The sequence below is a fragment of the Littorina saxatilis genome, linkage group LG7 (assembly GCF_037325665.1).
Source record: "Littorina saxatilis isolate snail1 linkage group LG7, US_GU_Lsax_2.0, whole genome shotgun sequence".
NCBI classification, from domain to species: domain Eukaryota; kingdom Metazoa; phylum Mollusca; class Gastropoda; order Littorinimorpha; family Littorinidae; genus Littorina; species Littorina saxatilis.
Window position 1 is genome coordinate 17,684,995 of NC_090251.1, and position 18,527 is coordinate 17,703,521.

Genomic DNA, 18,527 nt, shown 5'->3' on the forward strand with positions numbered 1-18,527 from the left:
GCGTGGCCATCGTGCTGTTCTCTGTGGTCTTCGGGATGCTGGTCCTGTCCGACGTGTACATGCTGGGTGCATGCCCGCACTGTCTTCGCCGCAACGACAAGGAAGAGATCAGACTGCAGGAAGAAGAGAAGATGAAGTGGGGAGCGGAGGTGGGAAATGAAGAAAAGGACGGAAATGAAGAGGATGGGGAGAATTTGGTAAAGATTAGGCTGAGAATGATGCAGTTGTCTAAAACGGGAAGTGACGTCCCGCCTGAAGCAGAGAGCGAAGTCTGAACTGAAACGGAAGGGATGGTTTAATCACACGGCACCTGCATTGTTCTCTCGAACACTTTCCGACTGAATACGATAGAAAATCTCTTCAGCAATCTTTCAACTCTTGGCAGAAAAACTATGTTTATTTGCAGATGTTTTTTTTAATATAGAAAAAGCCTTTGCTGTTATCGTTGTATCAAACAATGCCCAACTGAATCTCACGGAAAATCTCTACATCAATCTCTGAATCTCTTCAAGCAAGAAAAAACAACAACAAAAGAACAATAACAAAACACCTGCTGTTACTTTGTGGATTAGTTTTTGTTGAAATATTGAAACAGTATCATCTGGCGCATTCTTATCTAATTGACACTCTAAAGTAGGTCTATAATAGTGTTGTTGATGAAGCCAACTTTTCTTCCTTTCAAAATGTATGTAGCATGCAACATTAGACGTCAAGTACCATTCTTGAAAGCCTCACCACACCATTTCAAGCAGCAGTGGACATGGTGATTGTCCGAAGAAGACTTTTTCGTTTTGCAATTCGTCGAGGTGGCTCTACAAGCCAAGCCTGTTATGTGTTGTATGCTTTCTCGTGAATAATCTCATTAAATATTGTACTTAATATAATCTCCTTTATATCAGTTTTTGATACTTAAATTACTTTGTTGTTGTTTCTGCTGTTGTTGTTAATTAATGTACTTGTTATTATTGAATTGACAGAATTGGAGATGTTGATGTTGCTTTTTTTGGTTCAAATTAACTTAAGCATCCACTGTTTGGATTGCTTGTTTTCCTTCTTTGCCAGGCACATCATTGTGGGGCGTTTAATCGTGTTTAATCATGTTTTCACCCAACCAATTCACATAATTATGACCATGTTTCAGGCAAATAATGATAAAACATCTGACAGTAGAACAAATTACATGTTCAGTCACCGAAATATCCGATAACTGCACAAACGTTTCAAAAATAATCATTCAACTTTAACAATAACGTTTTCACCTGTCATTATACCATGATTGATTTATTATCAAAATAAATATTCCTGATCTGCGGTTGTTTATCAAATAAGACGAAAAGATGGTTTGACCCCTTTGTTTTCTTATGAACATATTTTACCAATCAAAATAATACGATTGTTTTGTAAATGCTGGCAATGTATTGTATTTTGAAGAATGGGTAAATAGGACCTTGTTAGTGTACATGATGTGTTATGAACGGTCTTAACTGGCATAGAAAGTGAATGAAGTTACACGAGAATAAATTTGGGTGCAAAATTGGTCGCAGTAGTTTGTTGGCTAAGTTTGGAAGAAGAAAAGTTTGTTACATATCAGTTTATTTGTGTTCTTTTTTTGTTTTTACAGGAAAATCACTAAGGAGAATGATGGAATATAACATGGTTCGTTCACTTGTTATGAAAGTTGTAAATAAGATGATAAACGCAAGGGAGGTAATCGGTTAAAAAATAACTATGTAGAGCACAATAGTTAAGGAAAGAGTTAGTAAAAATGAAATGTGTTGAACCGGGCTCTACTGGTTTGTGGATGAGAACGTTTAATTATGAAATTGATAAGAAAGATTGATTGATCAGTTTTGAATCGACAACAGAGACACGGCTTTGTGAACTTCAGTGAAAGTTACTGCACAATATTTATCCCACAAATGAAAATGGAAAATGAAGTTGTGGAGAAAAAATTTTGTTCATATTGTAGTACTTAGTAGTGTTGATAATATAGAATTTTTTTCTTCTTTGTCCACTTCTTATTGTGTTCTGGCAAAATGTCGATTATTTTTAATCTGGGTATATTTTGATCAACAGATAAAGTTAACGGTGAACTTAATAATGTTTGGTGTTGAAAATCGAAAATTGAATTGTTGCCAAATAATTAAATCGTATTATTTTGAAAAAAATTCCCGAGTATGATACATGTTCTTTTATTTACTTGTGATTTTTTTAAGGTATCATTCACGTACCAATTGTAACAAAAAGGTACCATGTATTTTATTACACACCTGCATCAGTGTCACAACTTTAATTTTTTTTTAATAAAGCGTCTTTTTGTCTACCAATCTTATCTTACGTGCTTTGGACTGACCGATGAATATGGATATATATATGACAGCTGTGTGTACGAGGTGTATATGTGCTGTGTATGTGTGTGCACTGTATATGTGCGTGCGTACTTGCGTGTGTGCATGCGTGTGTGTGTGTGCTTGTTTGTGTGTGTTTGTGTGTGTGTGTGTGTGTGTGTGTGTGTGTGTGTGTGTGATTGTGTTTGACTGTGTTTGACTGTTTTTGTTTGTGTGTATGTCTGTGTTTATGTTGGTGTTAGTCATAGTGTGTCTTTGTCTCAAAGAGGGGTTGAAAAAAAGGGTTTAAGAAAAAGTATCTCAGATCTAAGATATAAGATATATATACGCTTCGATAAAGGGGTCTATAAAGATATCACAATACACCAGTAATACCTTAAAATCAGTGTTTGAGCGTTATACAATTTACCATTTAATCCCTCGAGATTCTTGGAAAATGTTAAAATAAGTGCCTGTCTGTCCACTTACATGTCTGTCTTACATGAATTCGACTCTGTCACAATTTCACTGACTCGCAGTCATATCCAGCGACTCATCGCCTGCGAGTCAAAACATGTAAAACTCACACGATAGACAGTGATGCACAACTATACAAACCATAAAATCAATATTTATCAGCTCCACGCAGACAAACGTTATCGTGTTGTTGCTTTAAAGGCAAAGTCCTTCCCGTCAAAACAGTTTGGGTCACTGCATAACAAATCTGCACAAGTTGGTACTTCAGATAAGAGCAGCCTTTCACTGCTACACATACCACATCCAACTGCCTGCATGGCTGCTTCCTGTCCTGATTTGGACATTGTCGATGAACTAATTTCTTAAAGTCGCTCTTTCCGTGTAGTCGACCGACTGCACCCCTATGAAATGATCTGCCCAAGCTTGCATATCGGATACATGCATCCCTGGACTGTTACACATTCCGAAATCCAACATCTTGGCTGCTTGTATGGAGTCTGATTGTTGCTTTTCTCTGACATAACTTTGCACAATGACAAAGTTGTTAGAAATACAAATATTCAGCGAAAATAAATTAAAAAAATCAATCAATAAAAAAATAAAATAAAAAATAAATTGCAAACATCGTATGTGTCAAAATGGAAGGATATCTTTCTCCAAGGTAGTCATTTTCTAGAAGAATATACCGTGATTTACAAAGACGGTTTACATTAGAAGGGGAGTACCTCTAAGCTTTGGGAATTAATATGCACCAGAAGTTCATTATTAAACTGAGTGGACGCGCGGTGATCCATGCAGTGCCCTTACCGTAAAAGCCGATACTACTAAATAAATAAAAGGGAAATTCCGGGAAAACGTTCAAGGGAAGCACTCTATAATTGTGCAATCCTTCAATTAATTTCGTCTTCCACACACCAGTCAAAAGCTTTAGAATGAAAACAAACGGAAGGAAATAAAAGAAGTAATAATTATTGTTTAGAAAAAGACAAAGAAAATTGAAAAAAAATGTTAAAACATGTTTCTTTGTGATGCGATTCGAACTCGAGTTACCAAATTTGGGATCAGGCACTTGATCATCTGGGCTAGTGTGGCTACCTGTCAAATACGGTAAACACGAGAACATGTTTCTTCGAGGCTAGAGTTAGATAAGACATAAGACATAAGATCATTTATTGTCCATACAATTAATTACAATGGATGGAAAAGTGTGGTTCATCTGCTCTTAAAACAACCAGAAAAACATATGACAACAACCTCAAAAAACACAAATAAGAACAATAAAACATACTCGTGAGTTCTCGAGCATGGGGGTCCGTTTTCAACTCGTCGGTTTCCGAGCCGCTCTTTTCGAAGTTTTTTTGCTCTAGCCTACTCGCCATCGATCTCACGGGTTGAGTTACCTACACTTGATGACTGCCCCTCAGTATTCTACCCTTCAATTTGTATTTTGGAAGCAAAGTCAAAAAGCACTGACATCCAGCGTGGCACTACCATCACCGAAACGAGTAGACCAATCACCGACGCGCACTTACGTCATTTAACAGAGAAGGGATTTCCCTACCCAGAATTCCCTCTTGATTGGGAAAGTTTAATATTGTCTTTGGTTTTGTGTCGCCCAATGTTCTGTTTATTAGGAGAAGGGAGGTAAGCGGTTGCAAACGGGCGTGGACAGAGACAATGAGAAGTGTTGGTAGCTTGTAAGATGATAGGCCTGTGCATGCGCTGGGTAGGGCTGTGCTGGATGCGTGTTTCTCTCTGTGCTACCGGATAAAGCCATTATCGTCCAGCCAGCCGTTGATACAACAATGAAAATATTGTGGTGCAAACAAAAACCCACACAGACAGACTGACCGAAACTGATACGGACAGACAAAACAGATCAGGAGTCAATGTCAGGACTCAACAAACGCCAACTGCCATTCTATCACGCCTTGTACTATTGTTTTAAGGAGGATGTTTGCCTTCGGACTTTGGTTGAACATCTTTGCAACCTTTTTAACATCTTTCGTGCTTTTTCCGTTGATATGGCAGTCATCACCAGGACAAGGTTAGTGTGTGTGTGTGTGTGTGTGTGTGTGTGTGTGTGTGTGTGTGTGTGTGTGTGTGTGTGTGTGTGTGTGTGTCCACACATTAATTAATCAATCAATCAATCAAAATCAACCAATCAGTCAATCATGCCAGAGTCAAATCTAGCAATAAGAAAATCAATGATACACAGACTGACAGAGAGATACTGTTTTTTGTTTGTTTGTTTGTTTAACGCCCAGTCCACCACGAAGGGTGATATCAGGGCGGTGCTGCTTTGACATTTAACGTGCGCCACACACAAGACAGAAGTCGCAGCACAGGCTTCATGTCTCACCCAGTCACATTATTCTGACACCGGACCAACCCGTCCTAGAACTAACCCCATAATGCCAGACGCCAGGCGGAGCAGCCACTAGATTGCCAATTTTAAAGTCTTAGGTATGACCCGGCCGGGGTTCGAACCCACGACCTCCCGCTCACTGGGCGGACGCCTTACCACTAGGCCACCGTGTTGCGGTAGAGATACTGTTAATGACTTTCAACAATCATAACCGGACATAGAATGTTTTGACGCATATGAAATATATGCAGTTTAAAACGATTTCATACACATACAAGAGGACCAGTGGAAATAACTCCGTGTACGTCAATCGTACCGGGACAATTTTGGCACAGATCTGTTTCAGATACAATTTTTCAATGAAAACCAGTATAACAGATTTAACATTGTCACATGCATATTATGACTTCGGTGGGAAACATCGCTTATCCCATGACCTGCCTCTTTGTCTCTGTTAGCTGTAGAGGGGATTATTCTGGATAACCCATCACAAACATATGAATTACTAGAATGAATACCCGCTTCGCCGGATAGCCGGCTTCGCCGGGAAGAAGTACTTAGAGCCGTACGCCGGCTTCGCCGGGTCCGAACAATGGACCCGCCAAGCTTAGGTCCCTCCCAGATTCGTGGAATGGGAACAGCACGAAAATGATTCAGTGGCCATAATGCCATTCCTGACCATATCGAGTCCCATCCTTGTCGACGAATGTAACCGTGTTAATCACCTTTGGAGGCGAACTCCACTCAAACAGAACTGAGCAAGTTAGAGCTTATCTCTAAGCCCTTTTGAACTGTTATGGCTTCTCAAAGGAAGGCCAGTACATAAAATTACACAAAAGCCGCCAGACCACATCACAAACAGAACTGAACAATGCACAGGTGTTGCTCACATAGAGACACACACACACACACACACATACACACACAAACACAGAGAAGCCGTATCTATAGAGAGATAGATCCCAGCAAACACACAACGTAAATACGACGTTGCGAAAATGTGAATTTTTCGTGTCATTAGCAACGTTGCGAACTTTACGTGAAATTTACGTTGAGCCAACCAAAAAACGCAACGTAAAACCAACGTTGTGTCATTGTGAGATTTTGGTGTTCTTTCGACGTTGTAATACAACGTAAATTTTACGTGAATTTCACGTTGCATTTTGGTGTCTTACAAATGTTGCGAAGATTACGTGAAATTTACGTGGATCCAACCAAAAAACACAACGTGAAAGCAACGTTGCGTTACAGTTGTGTTTTTTTGTTTTTTACACGTTGGTACATAACGTAAATTTCACGTGGATTCCACCTTAAAAAGCAACGTAAAATCGTCGTTGTATTATTGTGATTTTCTGGTGTTCGAACAACGTTGGTATACTCACGTGATTTTCACGTGAAATTCACGTGATTTAAAAACAAAAGTTAGTTTGATACAACAAACGTTCCTACAACGTAGTTTCAACGTAAACACACAACGTTGGGGTTTGATTGATCGCCAACGTGCCCTCAACGTGAAATCCACAACGAATCCTACGTCAGTCATTACCAATTTTTCACCTGCACGGTTTCGTATCGTTTATCAAAGAAATGTACCTTTGAAAATTACGTAAGGTGAACAGATTTTCAAATACAGGAGATAGATATGTGCGAAACTATCACCGAATAACAAATGACTCAGTCAGACGTTATGAAATTAAGCGCCGATGTACCGCGCAATGTATTTAATTGCTTTGGCGTTCCAAATGCGTCCGGTTACATTTTCTGGCATCATTAATGCATCAACGAGAATTGAAAAGTAATGTTAAAAATATAATTGTGTACGTTTTAAGTTGATCTACTGTGCTCATCAAACCTCTTGTTGTATTTTGTAAATTGGCGAGAGGGGGGCAGAATACATGAACCTAATCTCTGTGATTGTCTATACGTGCGTGCGCGTGTGTGTGTGTGTGTGTGTGTGTGTGTGTGTGTGTGTGTGTGTGTGTGTGTACACGTGTTAGTGTGTGTGTGTGTGTGTGTGTGTGTGTGTGTGTGTGTGTGTGACATCAGTTTGTGTATGTGTGTGTGTGTCACATCAGTTTGTGTATGTGTGTTTGTGGGTGGTTGTGTGTGTATGTGTGTGTGTGTGTGTGTGTGTGTGTGTGCGTGCGTGCGTGCGTGAGTGTGTGTTTGTGTCCCTCGGCGCGTGACAATATATCTGCCAATAAGTTGAACTAAAACAGGGTTCAAGTGGGAATTACACCTGAAAAAGCAGGAAGGAAGCAGAATACATGTTATGAACTCCGTTATTTATTGTTTGAAATGTTACAACCTGGGAGAAGTCACCCTCGCACCCCGTCCTTAGTTTCTCTTGACCTACCTTTGAAGTATTCTTGAGGACATGACTAGACAACCCGATTGCGCCCATTGCACGGCATAAGAGAGCGCCGTTCCACCCGGCCGATTCCGCTATAGACGTCACGCGTCCAAGGGAGGTGATTTTCGAGCCAGCTGCATTGACTCGGCCAAGAACGCAAACTTTCTTCGATTAAAGGCATTGTAGTATGTCTAAAATCATGGGACTTGTGTTATCAAGCTTTTAAAATCACCAAGTAACTTTTAAGAATAGTTTCAGTTACATGCGAACTCATTCTGCTGAACGGATTTTGAGAGCCAGTACCCAACAGCCTTAAAATGCACCTCTTTCCTTTTTTCATGTTCTTTTATGGTTTGCCGATTTTGTTAACATTTTTGCATTCATAATGAAGATTTTATGGTGACTGTACAGAAATGTACGTCCTCTAGTTTCTAACCTTCCAAAAATTGGGGCTGGGGGTCGGGAGAGAGAGAGAGAGAGAGAGAGAGAGAGAGAGAGAGAGAGAGAGAGAAAGAGAGAGAGAGAGACAGACAGAGAGACAGACAGACAGATAGAGACAGAGAGGGAGAGAGAGAGATAGAGAGAGACAGAGAGGGAGACAGAGGGGAGAGAGGGAGACAGAGAGAGTCAGAGAGAGACAGAGAGAGAGACAACGTCGAAACTTTGTCAATCATTTCGGTTTTTTCACCTGCATTTTTAGTTTCGTAATATTCTATTCAATTAATGTTCGGTCAAACATAGAGGTTCACTAATTGTGTAAGACGAAAAGAGTATAACATAAATGCATATTGTTTCAAGGAATTTGCTGAGTTAAATGGATTTGCGAGTGCGAAACTTTCCCTCCCCAAAAAAGACGCGTTACTAACCGACAGTGTTCTCCGGTGATGGCCACGGTCGACTTTGTGTATCCCAAATTTGGTTTTCAACTTTGATGAACACTTTCAGGACTAAAATATTCATCGTAATCAACTCGAAGGTAAGTTGTTTTCAGTTGTTCTACATGAGACGTTATCACTTATTGTACTCCATGTACACTTGCACAGATTACTTGATTGTCGAGACCATGATTGGAAACGGACCGGCCAAAGATGGCGGGTCTTTCCAATAGTCACAATGTCAGCCCTAACTCAGATCAAGGGATACACATTCTTTTAGACTCAACTTTTGAGTCAGTATAGCGAAACAATGGGTCACAAGCAGTGGAACACAAAGGAAAAACACGTTTCACATAGACGGACGCAACCTTTAGAAAGCTGTTTAATCAGACTAGCTCAGTGCATGAGACTGAAAGCGGGGGCGGCCATTGATATCTCAAGTACTTAATTGGGCATTTTACGATCTTGAGGGAGGACGATGTATCCAGACAAGCTGCTTCAAGTTCAAGTGAATCTGCCCAGCGGACAGTGGTATGAGGAGAATTCAGAACTTGACACATTGGCTCATTACATACTTGACTGTCTTTTGTCGACCTGTTCTGTTACTCACTCAAGTAGGCAGCCGAGATACCCTGCCGGTGTCACGATTTCAATCTTTCGCCTGTGTACATATTTCCCCCTCGACATATACTCAAGACTGAAATGTTGTTTCCTGGTAAAATTAAGAAGCGAAATTATTTAAGGACGAAAAGCATGTCAGTTTCTTGCATGTGAAGAAAATTGGTGGTAAAATTTAATAGATTTCAACCCCAAAATCTAATTCTTCGAAAACGTGTACTGAGTGGTTACGTCCCTTGAGTAAGAAGGAAACATTTTAGGATGAATCAAATTTCTAAGTTAAATAAAACAAATTGGTTGGACAAATTTGGCCCCATGAATGTAAGGTACACAAGGTCGCTCATCAGTACTATATCGTAGGGTGGTTTTTTGTTCAGTGTAGAGTTTATACTAGTTCAACGAGGCCGAGAAGCGAAATATCAACACGGCGAAAGATGAAAACGTCACACCGGGGGAGAGAGCGAGACAAAGAGGAGCTATCGGGTGGAGAATGGGGAGGTGATTCGGGGAGGGGGGTGGATTAAAGATGAACGTATCAAATTGTTATTTGTAAGGAGGAGAGAGTGAGACAAAGAGGAGCTATCGGGTGGAGAATGGGGGAGGGGATTCGGGAGGGGGGATTATAATGGGTGTGTGTGTGTGTGGTGTGTGTGTGTGTGGGCGGCAGGTTGGGACGGCATTTTATCAACGAACGTACGAAATAACAAAACAAAATAAAGAAAGAACAAACAAACAAAAATTAAAACCTGACACATGCAGGTTTGTGTAGTCATTCGTTAGACTGATTTTAACCTGTCTTAGACGACTACCCATAGTCTTTTCACATTCACTGATTCAATCAATCAATCAATATATGAGGCTTATATCGCGCGTATTCCGTGGGTACAGTTCTAAGCGCAGGGATTTATTTATTTATTTTTGTATTTTTATTTTGTGCAATTTATATCGCGCACATATTCAAGGCGCAGGGATTTTTATCTATGCCGTGTGAGATGGAATTTTTTTTACAAAATACATCACGCATTCACATCGGCCAGCAGATCGCAGCCATTTCGGCGCATATCCTACTTTTCACGGCCTATTATTCCAAGTCACACGGGTATTTTGGTGTACATTTTTATCTATGCCAATACAATTTTGCCAGGAAAGACCCTTTTGTCAATCGTGGGATCTTTAACGTGCACACCCCATTCAAGTAATGACATACTCGGACTGTGTGTGTGTGTGTGTGTGTGTGTGTGTGTGTGTGTGTGGGTGTGTGTGCTACCTGACGGATTTTGATGAACATTGGTTTACATATTCTTGAGAGCATTCGCTTGTGTGGCTGTTCTCCGATATTTGATAGCGTTATTTGATGTCATATTTTCCCGTTTGTAAAAGTTGAGCCCGCACTGTCAGAGAGAAGAACACATGAATATAATATGTAGAAATCGCAAACCCGGCCAGAAGGCAGACACGGACAAAATGTAGGATGCTGATACATGTAAAATATGTGTCTGATGCGAGTATAGGTTTACTACATGTATGTTTACAAAAATCGTGAATAATATCTAGCCGAGATGAATCGCAACCTTTGTACCTCTCCCTTTATTTAAGATTTTTTCCCATTCTTCTTCGTGTTAGTTGGACGGTATTCTTTCTTTTTCTTTTTTCTTCCAGCCACAACACAGATAGCGTAATAGCGGCTGTTTTATTCATTCTTCTGTCTCGTTCCCTCATATTCGCATGTGATATTATGTCACTCCTTATGAGATTACACCCCCCAAACTTTGTTGCTAGACCTTTGTTAAGGAGAGAAGAGGCGAGGAAAACTGGTATGAAGTACAAGTCAAAAATCGCACCTTGATCTTACCTGACTCATTTACGGCACTTGGCAGTCTTTTGTCGGGCTTTTGTCGATCGTTTGTTCACTTGGATAATAAAATTACGGACATGCTCCCCCCCCTCTCCCCCCCCCCCCCCTCCTCTAAAATTTGCCAAAATGGGTCCTCTTGAGACATCTCGCGTATGAGAACAAAAGAAAACCGAACGGGCAAATCATATGGACAACACATGTTGGATTTCTTCTTAGGTAAAAAAAAAATACAGCCAATGTTTTCTCGAAAAGTTGTGTTTGTGTGTGTGTGCGCGTGCGCAGGTTTTTTAATGTACTGTTTCGTTGAGAGGATCGTGGGTAGTGTTTTTCCTCTTCATTTTAAAGTGTTCATTACAGACATATAAGACAAAATAAAGAAAAAGAGAGAAACAAACAGCAAAAAACAAGTCGCGTAAGGCGAAAATACAACATTTAGTCAAGCTGTCGAACTCACAGAATGTCCATAGAGGGGGAATCGAGACGAGGGTCGTGATGTGTGTGTGTGTGTGTGTCTGTGTGTCTGTGCGTGTGTGTGTGTAGAGCGATTCAGACTAAACTACTGGACCGATCTTTATGAAATTTTACATGAGAGTTCCTGGGAATGATATCCCCGGATTTTTTTTTTTCCTTTTTTCAATTAATACCTTTGATGACGTTATATCCGGCTTTTTGTAAAAGTTGAGGCGGCACTGTCACACCCTCATTTTTCAATCAAATTGATTGAAATTTTGGCCACGCAATCTTCGACAAAGGCCGGACTTCGGTATTGCATTTCAGCTTGGTGGTTTAAAAACTAATGAGTGAGTTTGGTCGTTAAAAATCGGAAACTTGTAATTAAAATTATTTTCTTAATCAAACGTTCCAAAAACAATTCCATCTTATTCTGCGTTATTATCTGATTCAAAAAACATATAAATATGTTATATTTGGATTAAAAACAAGCTCTGAAAATTAAAAATATAAAAATTATTATCAAAATCAAATTTCCGAAATCGATTTAAAAACAATTTCGTCTTATTCCTTGTCGGTTCCTGATTCAAAAAAACATATAGATATGATATGTTTGGATTAAAAACACGCTCACAAAGTTAAAACGAAAAATATAATATATGTATTCTAAAACGGATTTTTGTTTTGATGTACATTTTTCATTCAATTTTCTTTTCGTGTTTGCTTGCTCTTCATTTAACTGTACAATAGCCGCCATTTATATGTATTTTTCTAGAAAACTTTAAACACCACTATAAGCATTATGCTTGTGTTGTTTACTCTATATGCATTTTTTATTTGTAAATAATGCACAAATGTTGAATAAAACAGTTTAAACCAAACGAAGAGAGGTACAGAAAAGCGTGCTATGCAGCACAGCGAAACCACTATTTTTCAATCAAATTGATTGAAATTTTGGCAAAGCAATTTTCGACGAAGGCCGGACTTTGGTATTGCATTTCAGCTTGATGGCTTAAAAACTAATTAATGACTTTGGTCATTAAAAATCGGAAACTTGTAATTAAAATTATTTTTTTATCAAACGATCCAAAAACATTTTCATCTTATTTTTCGTCATTTTCTGATTCCAAAAACGTATACATATGTTATATTTGGATTACAAACAAGCTCTAAACATTAAAAATATAAAAATTATGATTAAAATTAATTTTCCGAAATCGATCTAAAAACAATTTCATCGTATTCCCTGTCGATTCCTGATTCCAAAACCATATACATGTAGATATGATATGTTTGGATTAAAAACACGCTCAGAAAGTTAAAACGAAGAGAGGTACAGAAAAGCGTGCTATGCAACAGAGCGCAACCACTTCCGCGCTAAACAGGGTCGTTAATTTCACCGCCCTTTGTACGAGCGGCGGACTACGGTCATTGGGAAAAAATGCAGTGCGTTCAGTTTCAGTCTGTGAGTTCCACAGCTTGACTAAATGTAGTAATTTCGCCTTACGCGACTTGATCTTTTTCCCACACACTTTGGACACGTGCGAGTACCAGCAATAGAAAATTAACAAAACACCTTCCTCCCCCTCTTAGGTGAAATGAAAGCGGACGTTTTCAGCGTGCATTCCCTTGAATTGACTGAATGGTTAATCATGCTTCCGTGATCTTGGGAGTTGTGGTTTTTTTCTGTGACATTCACAAACATACAAATGACAGAGTCCGACTAAAGGCTTACTGGAATTTACTGTTGAGTAATAAGTGTGTCCTCTTAGGACCATGCCAGTGCATGGGGGATATCTTGGATACAGGGCGGACAGGCTTGCAAGCAATATATAACTCTGACTGTTGACCGTCGTTGTAATTTCCCACTTTGTAGTTGTCAAGGTATTTTAACATGTGGGCTTTATATTTTATAAGCTTGTACAAGAGCATTGTTAGTAATAACGCGCGCTATTATTAGTTAAAAAAGGGATCAACTTGGAATGTGCACCCGACATTCCAATTTGTTTTCTCCTTTCTAATAATGGGTGAATTTGTTTTATTATAACTGAATTGCTTACAACCGAAATACCTACATGCCGAAATAACTGAAATAAAAAAAATAAACAAATAGACGAATAGGGAAATGATACATAAATAAGTTCATAAATGAATGAGTTAATAAATGCGTTATGGCGAAATTTAGATAACAAATTAGGAACTTTAACATTAATTTCAAATTAACTAACCAAATAACAAAATCAATAGGTAAAGTGTTGTATGGGGACATGTAACAAAATGAGGAACTTGAAAACCACCATGTAGGTGTCCGACATTTACTGGTGTCTTGTTTGCAATGATTTCAATTTGGTTCCAACATTTTGTTGTCGTCGTCGTCGCTCTTGCTGTCTTTGTTGTAGTTGTTGTTATTTGGGGGTTAAACGGGAAAAGGGGCAGAAATATGTAATTGGACTATTGAACGATCGTTTTCACACTCGGTGTCGGACTTCAAGTACAACGCGGGGTAAAAGTACTTAATGGAAATCCTTGAGCTATGAGTTTAATAGATAATCGTTATTTTGAGCAATTTCCATGTCTGAACATCCCACGGATATCCGCGTTCCGGCTACAGTACAATTGCACCCCAAGCACAAACTTGCCCAATAGCACCCCCCGAAAAAAATGTGGCCAATTACACCCCATCATGGTTTTTTTGGAGAACCATAACCCTTATAGGGCCTCACAAGTATTACCTTCTTACCGAGTTCGTCAGAGTGGCTTTGAGTGAAAATCACGTTGCGGACATGGGTTGCCACTTGCGCTGAACATGTGCTCACGTCTTTTCTTGTCCGTTACAACAACTGTTGTGCTATTCCCACATTCTGCCTTTGAGACACTGAAAGTTGGATGATGGATTTTGTTGAAACTACTAGCGAGAGGGGCAAACCAGCAATTATATATGAAAAGCAGATGTACACAGAGGATACCAGCCGAAATAAAAGAAAGCGTGTTTGTATTCATGAACCAGATCCTGAACATACAGGCAAACACCTACATCAGAATGCGGACATTGCACATACGTGCTCTGATCAGGTCCGATGCTCTCAGGAAAGTCCGCTTTGCCTTCAAACAGAGGCAAAAGCTGCAAAATGGTGACATGACATTGAGAGACTACATGGTGTGCCTCGGTCACAAGTTCATGCATGTTCAGTGAAGGTGTTTGCGTGTAGATCATTTTAATTATCTTACTGCTTTATACATGAACTATTTTATAATAAAATTTCTAAATCATTCATTTAACCACCATCACCCAAGCGTAGCAGATTCATCACCATGCTGATGTTGGCTACCTATCACTAAGAAGATCGTTTTTATCCAAAAATCTTTAGAGTCTCAAGAATAAGCCAATTGAGGCCTTGTAAGGGATGGTGTGGAATGGGTTGGTATTGTCCAAACAAATTAGCCCAATTGCACCCCAGAGGTGTTGGGGTGCAATCGGGCTCATTTGGGGTGCAGTTGTCTTGCACCGCGCGTTCCACCCATCATTTCCTTTTACACGACAATAACAATTACCTTCCTCCCTCCCCCTACCCCTCCCTATACACTTGATAGTCCTCAACTTCGACCTACGGCGATAGGGGGATAATTGAGACAGCACTCTAAGTAGCTTTCCAGGTTACTGAAAGACTTTGATTTTGATCACAAGTTTTGGAAACTGTGAGCCCTTTTATCCTCAGGGAGACAGACTGTGTACAACGTGGGATTTAGAGCGGGTCAAAGTTGAATCAAACTTGCCACATTCATTTCTTGCCTCATGATTAGCATATGCATCGTTCACTGCTTACTGTTGTTGTTGTTTAGAAATCAGTGCGCGCGCGCAAGTTTGTATGTGTGTGTTCGTGCGTGAGTGTGTGAGTGTGTGTGTGTGTGTGTGGTGTCGGTGTGTGTGTGTGGTGTCAGTGTGTGTGTGGTGTGCCAGTGTGTTTGTTTGAGTTCGTGCCTGTGTTTGTGTATGTGTGTGTGTGTGTGTGTGTGTGTGTGTGTGTGTGTGAGTGTGTGTTATTGTGTCAGTTATTCTTTCTTTTGTCCCGAATCCTTGCTTTCCAGAAACCTGTGATGTCATTCTTCCTTGAAAATTTCTTCCAAAACTTGGTTGTCCAACTTTTGTCCGAGAGATGAGGTCGGAACGGTGGTATGAGAAGAATTCAGAACTTGACACCTTGATGTCATCTGACTGATTGGCTAATTACACACTTGACTGTCTTTTGTCGACCTGGATCATAAAGTTGCCGACCATGTTGATTTACCCACCCCCTTATGAACGTGAGTCTACTTGAAACATCAGCGTAGCCAACACACAACAAACCCAAAGTCGGACCGTAACAAGTTTTCATTATTTTATGTCTGCCACCCCACTCCCTCCCCCTTTTAACCCCCTCCGCCCCCACCGCTTACCCCTTCTCAGTTCACAGTTAATTGTCTGCAGCCTCAACCCCCCGTGGGTAATAAATCACTCGACTATCGTCGCCTGCTTCTGATGACCGCTCTAAATAATTTGTCAGATAGCAGTGTGCAAAAGACACCGTTGAGTGTACATGTATTACCTTTCCTATAGGACACGTACGTGCCTTTTCAAGTCATTGTCAATTACAAAATGTAGGTCTTACAACACAGCCACTGATTTTCAGGTGACGGTATCAATGCCGGGTCCCTGCTCTGCGAAAAAAAAGTGTTTGCATTAATCGGAAGAAACATACTGCATAAGCGTAATTTATGCAGAGGTATGATGTTCTTAAGTTGTGAGATTTTTTAATGATCACGATGCCTTCAGTGCTTACTAAATTCTTTGATTAGATTGATTTTGTTAATGAAGTTAGAATTCTGCTGCTCTGATTAGTGAAATATTCAAAAATGCTATCATGCTGTTTTTGCACCGTCATGGCTTTGTAGACTTATAATATATCTGCGTAATTGATTTCAACTCTTAGAAATCAAAAGTATAACAAATTGTATTGTGTCTCCTCTTGTCGTTAAATAATCACAACAACTGTAAAACAAATTTGCTTTGATAAAGCTCCCGTTTTTCTCTCAGAATTTTGCTCATTTTTGTTTTGTTTACATGCCCCAGACACAAAATCTACAAAACGATTCATAAAAATTCCGTTCCATGCATTCCGTCTCCTCTCAATCTAAGATCCCCCTCCCCCCCCCCCCCCCCATAGATCCTCCCCCCACAGTTTGTACAGGAGCGGGGCATTTAGGAGCCTTTGCAATTTTATGACCCGTCTGAAAGAAGTGATTGACTGGACACTGTCAAGTGCTCTTAAAGAAGCGATCAGATACGTGAGAATCACAGTGTGAAATTTGACAAGAGGTTGACGGAAGTCTGGCAACCAGATGTTAAAGGGAAAAAATAACTCACTGAAAAAGTGAGATCGCACGTGTCGGACAGATGAAGGTTGGAAAAAAAGGAACCTTCTTGGCATGGATAACACTGGAAATATAACGTGGAAAACTTGTAATTATAGGTGCTGGACTTTCAAATTCAACTTGATCGCACATGTCGCCCTTAATTGTCTCTCTCACTGCTTTCTTATTACCTTTGCAAGTTGAAACCACCCATCCCTCTCTTGCTTGATGGCAACTTTAAAGTTCTCCTTTTTCCCAACCGTTTTGTCCCAGCATATAACCACTTCATGTCCCTAATTGGCACTAGTTTCTGTGAGGACGTTAAGCTTAGGTTAACCAACCAACCAACCGTTTTGATACTACCCATGTATCATGTATGTTTCTGAACATTTTGTTTTTATTTGGTATTGCTTCATTTTGCTTTTTGTCATTTACAATGTATAATCTGTGAAAAAAAAAGGCCAAAACCAAATAACTTTTAGTTTCCGATGACAAGGTGTAGTGTATTTAACAAACAAAGTTTGATTGTAATGATTGCTTCCATTTTCTGTGCACCTCCCACCTCTACAACATGCATACACTTGATAGTCTTCAACTTCGACCTACGGCGATCGGTGGATAATTGAGACAGTACTAGCTCCGAGGAGCTTTCCAGGTTACCGAAAGACTTTGATTTTGATAACAATGTTGAAAAGGCTGTGAGCCCTTTTATCCTCAAGGAGAGAGACGGACACCGGCCCCTATAATGGGCTTTAATTGGAGCGTGTCAAAGTTCATTGCATCCTGATCAGCATATGAAACGTTTATCGCTTATTGTAGTTGTGTATAACTCATAGTAGTGGGAATAAGGTGACGCGCTAGTGTGAGTTTGTGTGTGAGTGTGTGTGTGTGTGTGTGTGTGTGATTCGTATATATATATATATAGCAGTAACGGATGTTAATTGTGTTTGGACAATTACAAACATTTAATTCTTGTACACAGATTAAAGACAGTTTCACTTCCAGGTCAAATGTCTTAATGATGCAAATACAAATAAAATACCCTCTGTGTTCTGAAACGATCAATTTTCGTTTGAAATACTTCATTTCTTATGTAAGGAATACACTTTTGTTGTCTTGGCTTGCGGCCTAAATCTGACACAACAAGGCTCGAAGAAGGGACATAATGCTTTATTTCATATATTAAAAAGAAATACATGTAGTGTCAACACTCAGTTGGCAGTAGGCCAGAGACATAGTAGGCAGTGGAAAGTTACTAAAAAGTGACCTAAGTTGAAAAGATGTGTATTTCTACTCCAGACATTATGGAGGCTCTGGTGTCACTAATATCAATGTGCTGTCTTTGCTTTGTTTAGCGACCAGCATCAAAGAGGCGCATCGAGGACTGCCTGGGAGAAGAGGACCACGAGGACAAAGAATGAAATCGATTGAATATGCTGTGCTGTTGCCCTGCTAAGCTGCGTGCATTTTTAATTTCTCCGCAACATAATATGCATGTTTTTGTTATGAAATAAAATTGTTGATCGTATCTTGAGTTTATGGTGTTACATGTAATAGTCCTTATGATCTGTGACTGAGTGTGAAAGTTGGTGTGTGTGCGTGGATACATTTACCAAAACCTACATTCACTCTCAACGTTGCATTCACGTCAAAATCAAACCAAACCACAACCACAACCAAAAATTCACGTTGTGTCGACGTGTAATTCACGTCAATTTTATCAGGAAAAATGCACCAAAACACAACTTTTACGTTGTGTCAACGTAGAATTCACGTAATTTTTGAGCTAAATTTTGACCTAAAATTTACGTTCCAT

The 18,527-nt window shown here is 39.7% G+C and overlaps 1 long non-coding RNA gene across 1 annotated transcript; it reads left to right on the forward strand.

Annotated features, from left to right (window-relative positions):
- The first annotated feature begins 8,149 nt into the window (after positions 1–8,149).
- Positions 8,150–18,239, forward strand: LOC138970829 (uncharacterized). The gene is made up of 2 exons (XR_011457083.1): positions 8,150–8,501; positions 18,067–18,239. It is a non-coding gene; the product is annotated as an uncharacterized lncRNA (long non-coding RNA).
- The last annotated feature ends 288 nt before the right edge of the window (positions 18,240–18,527 follow it).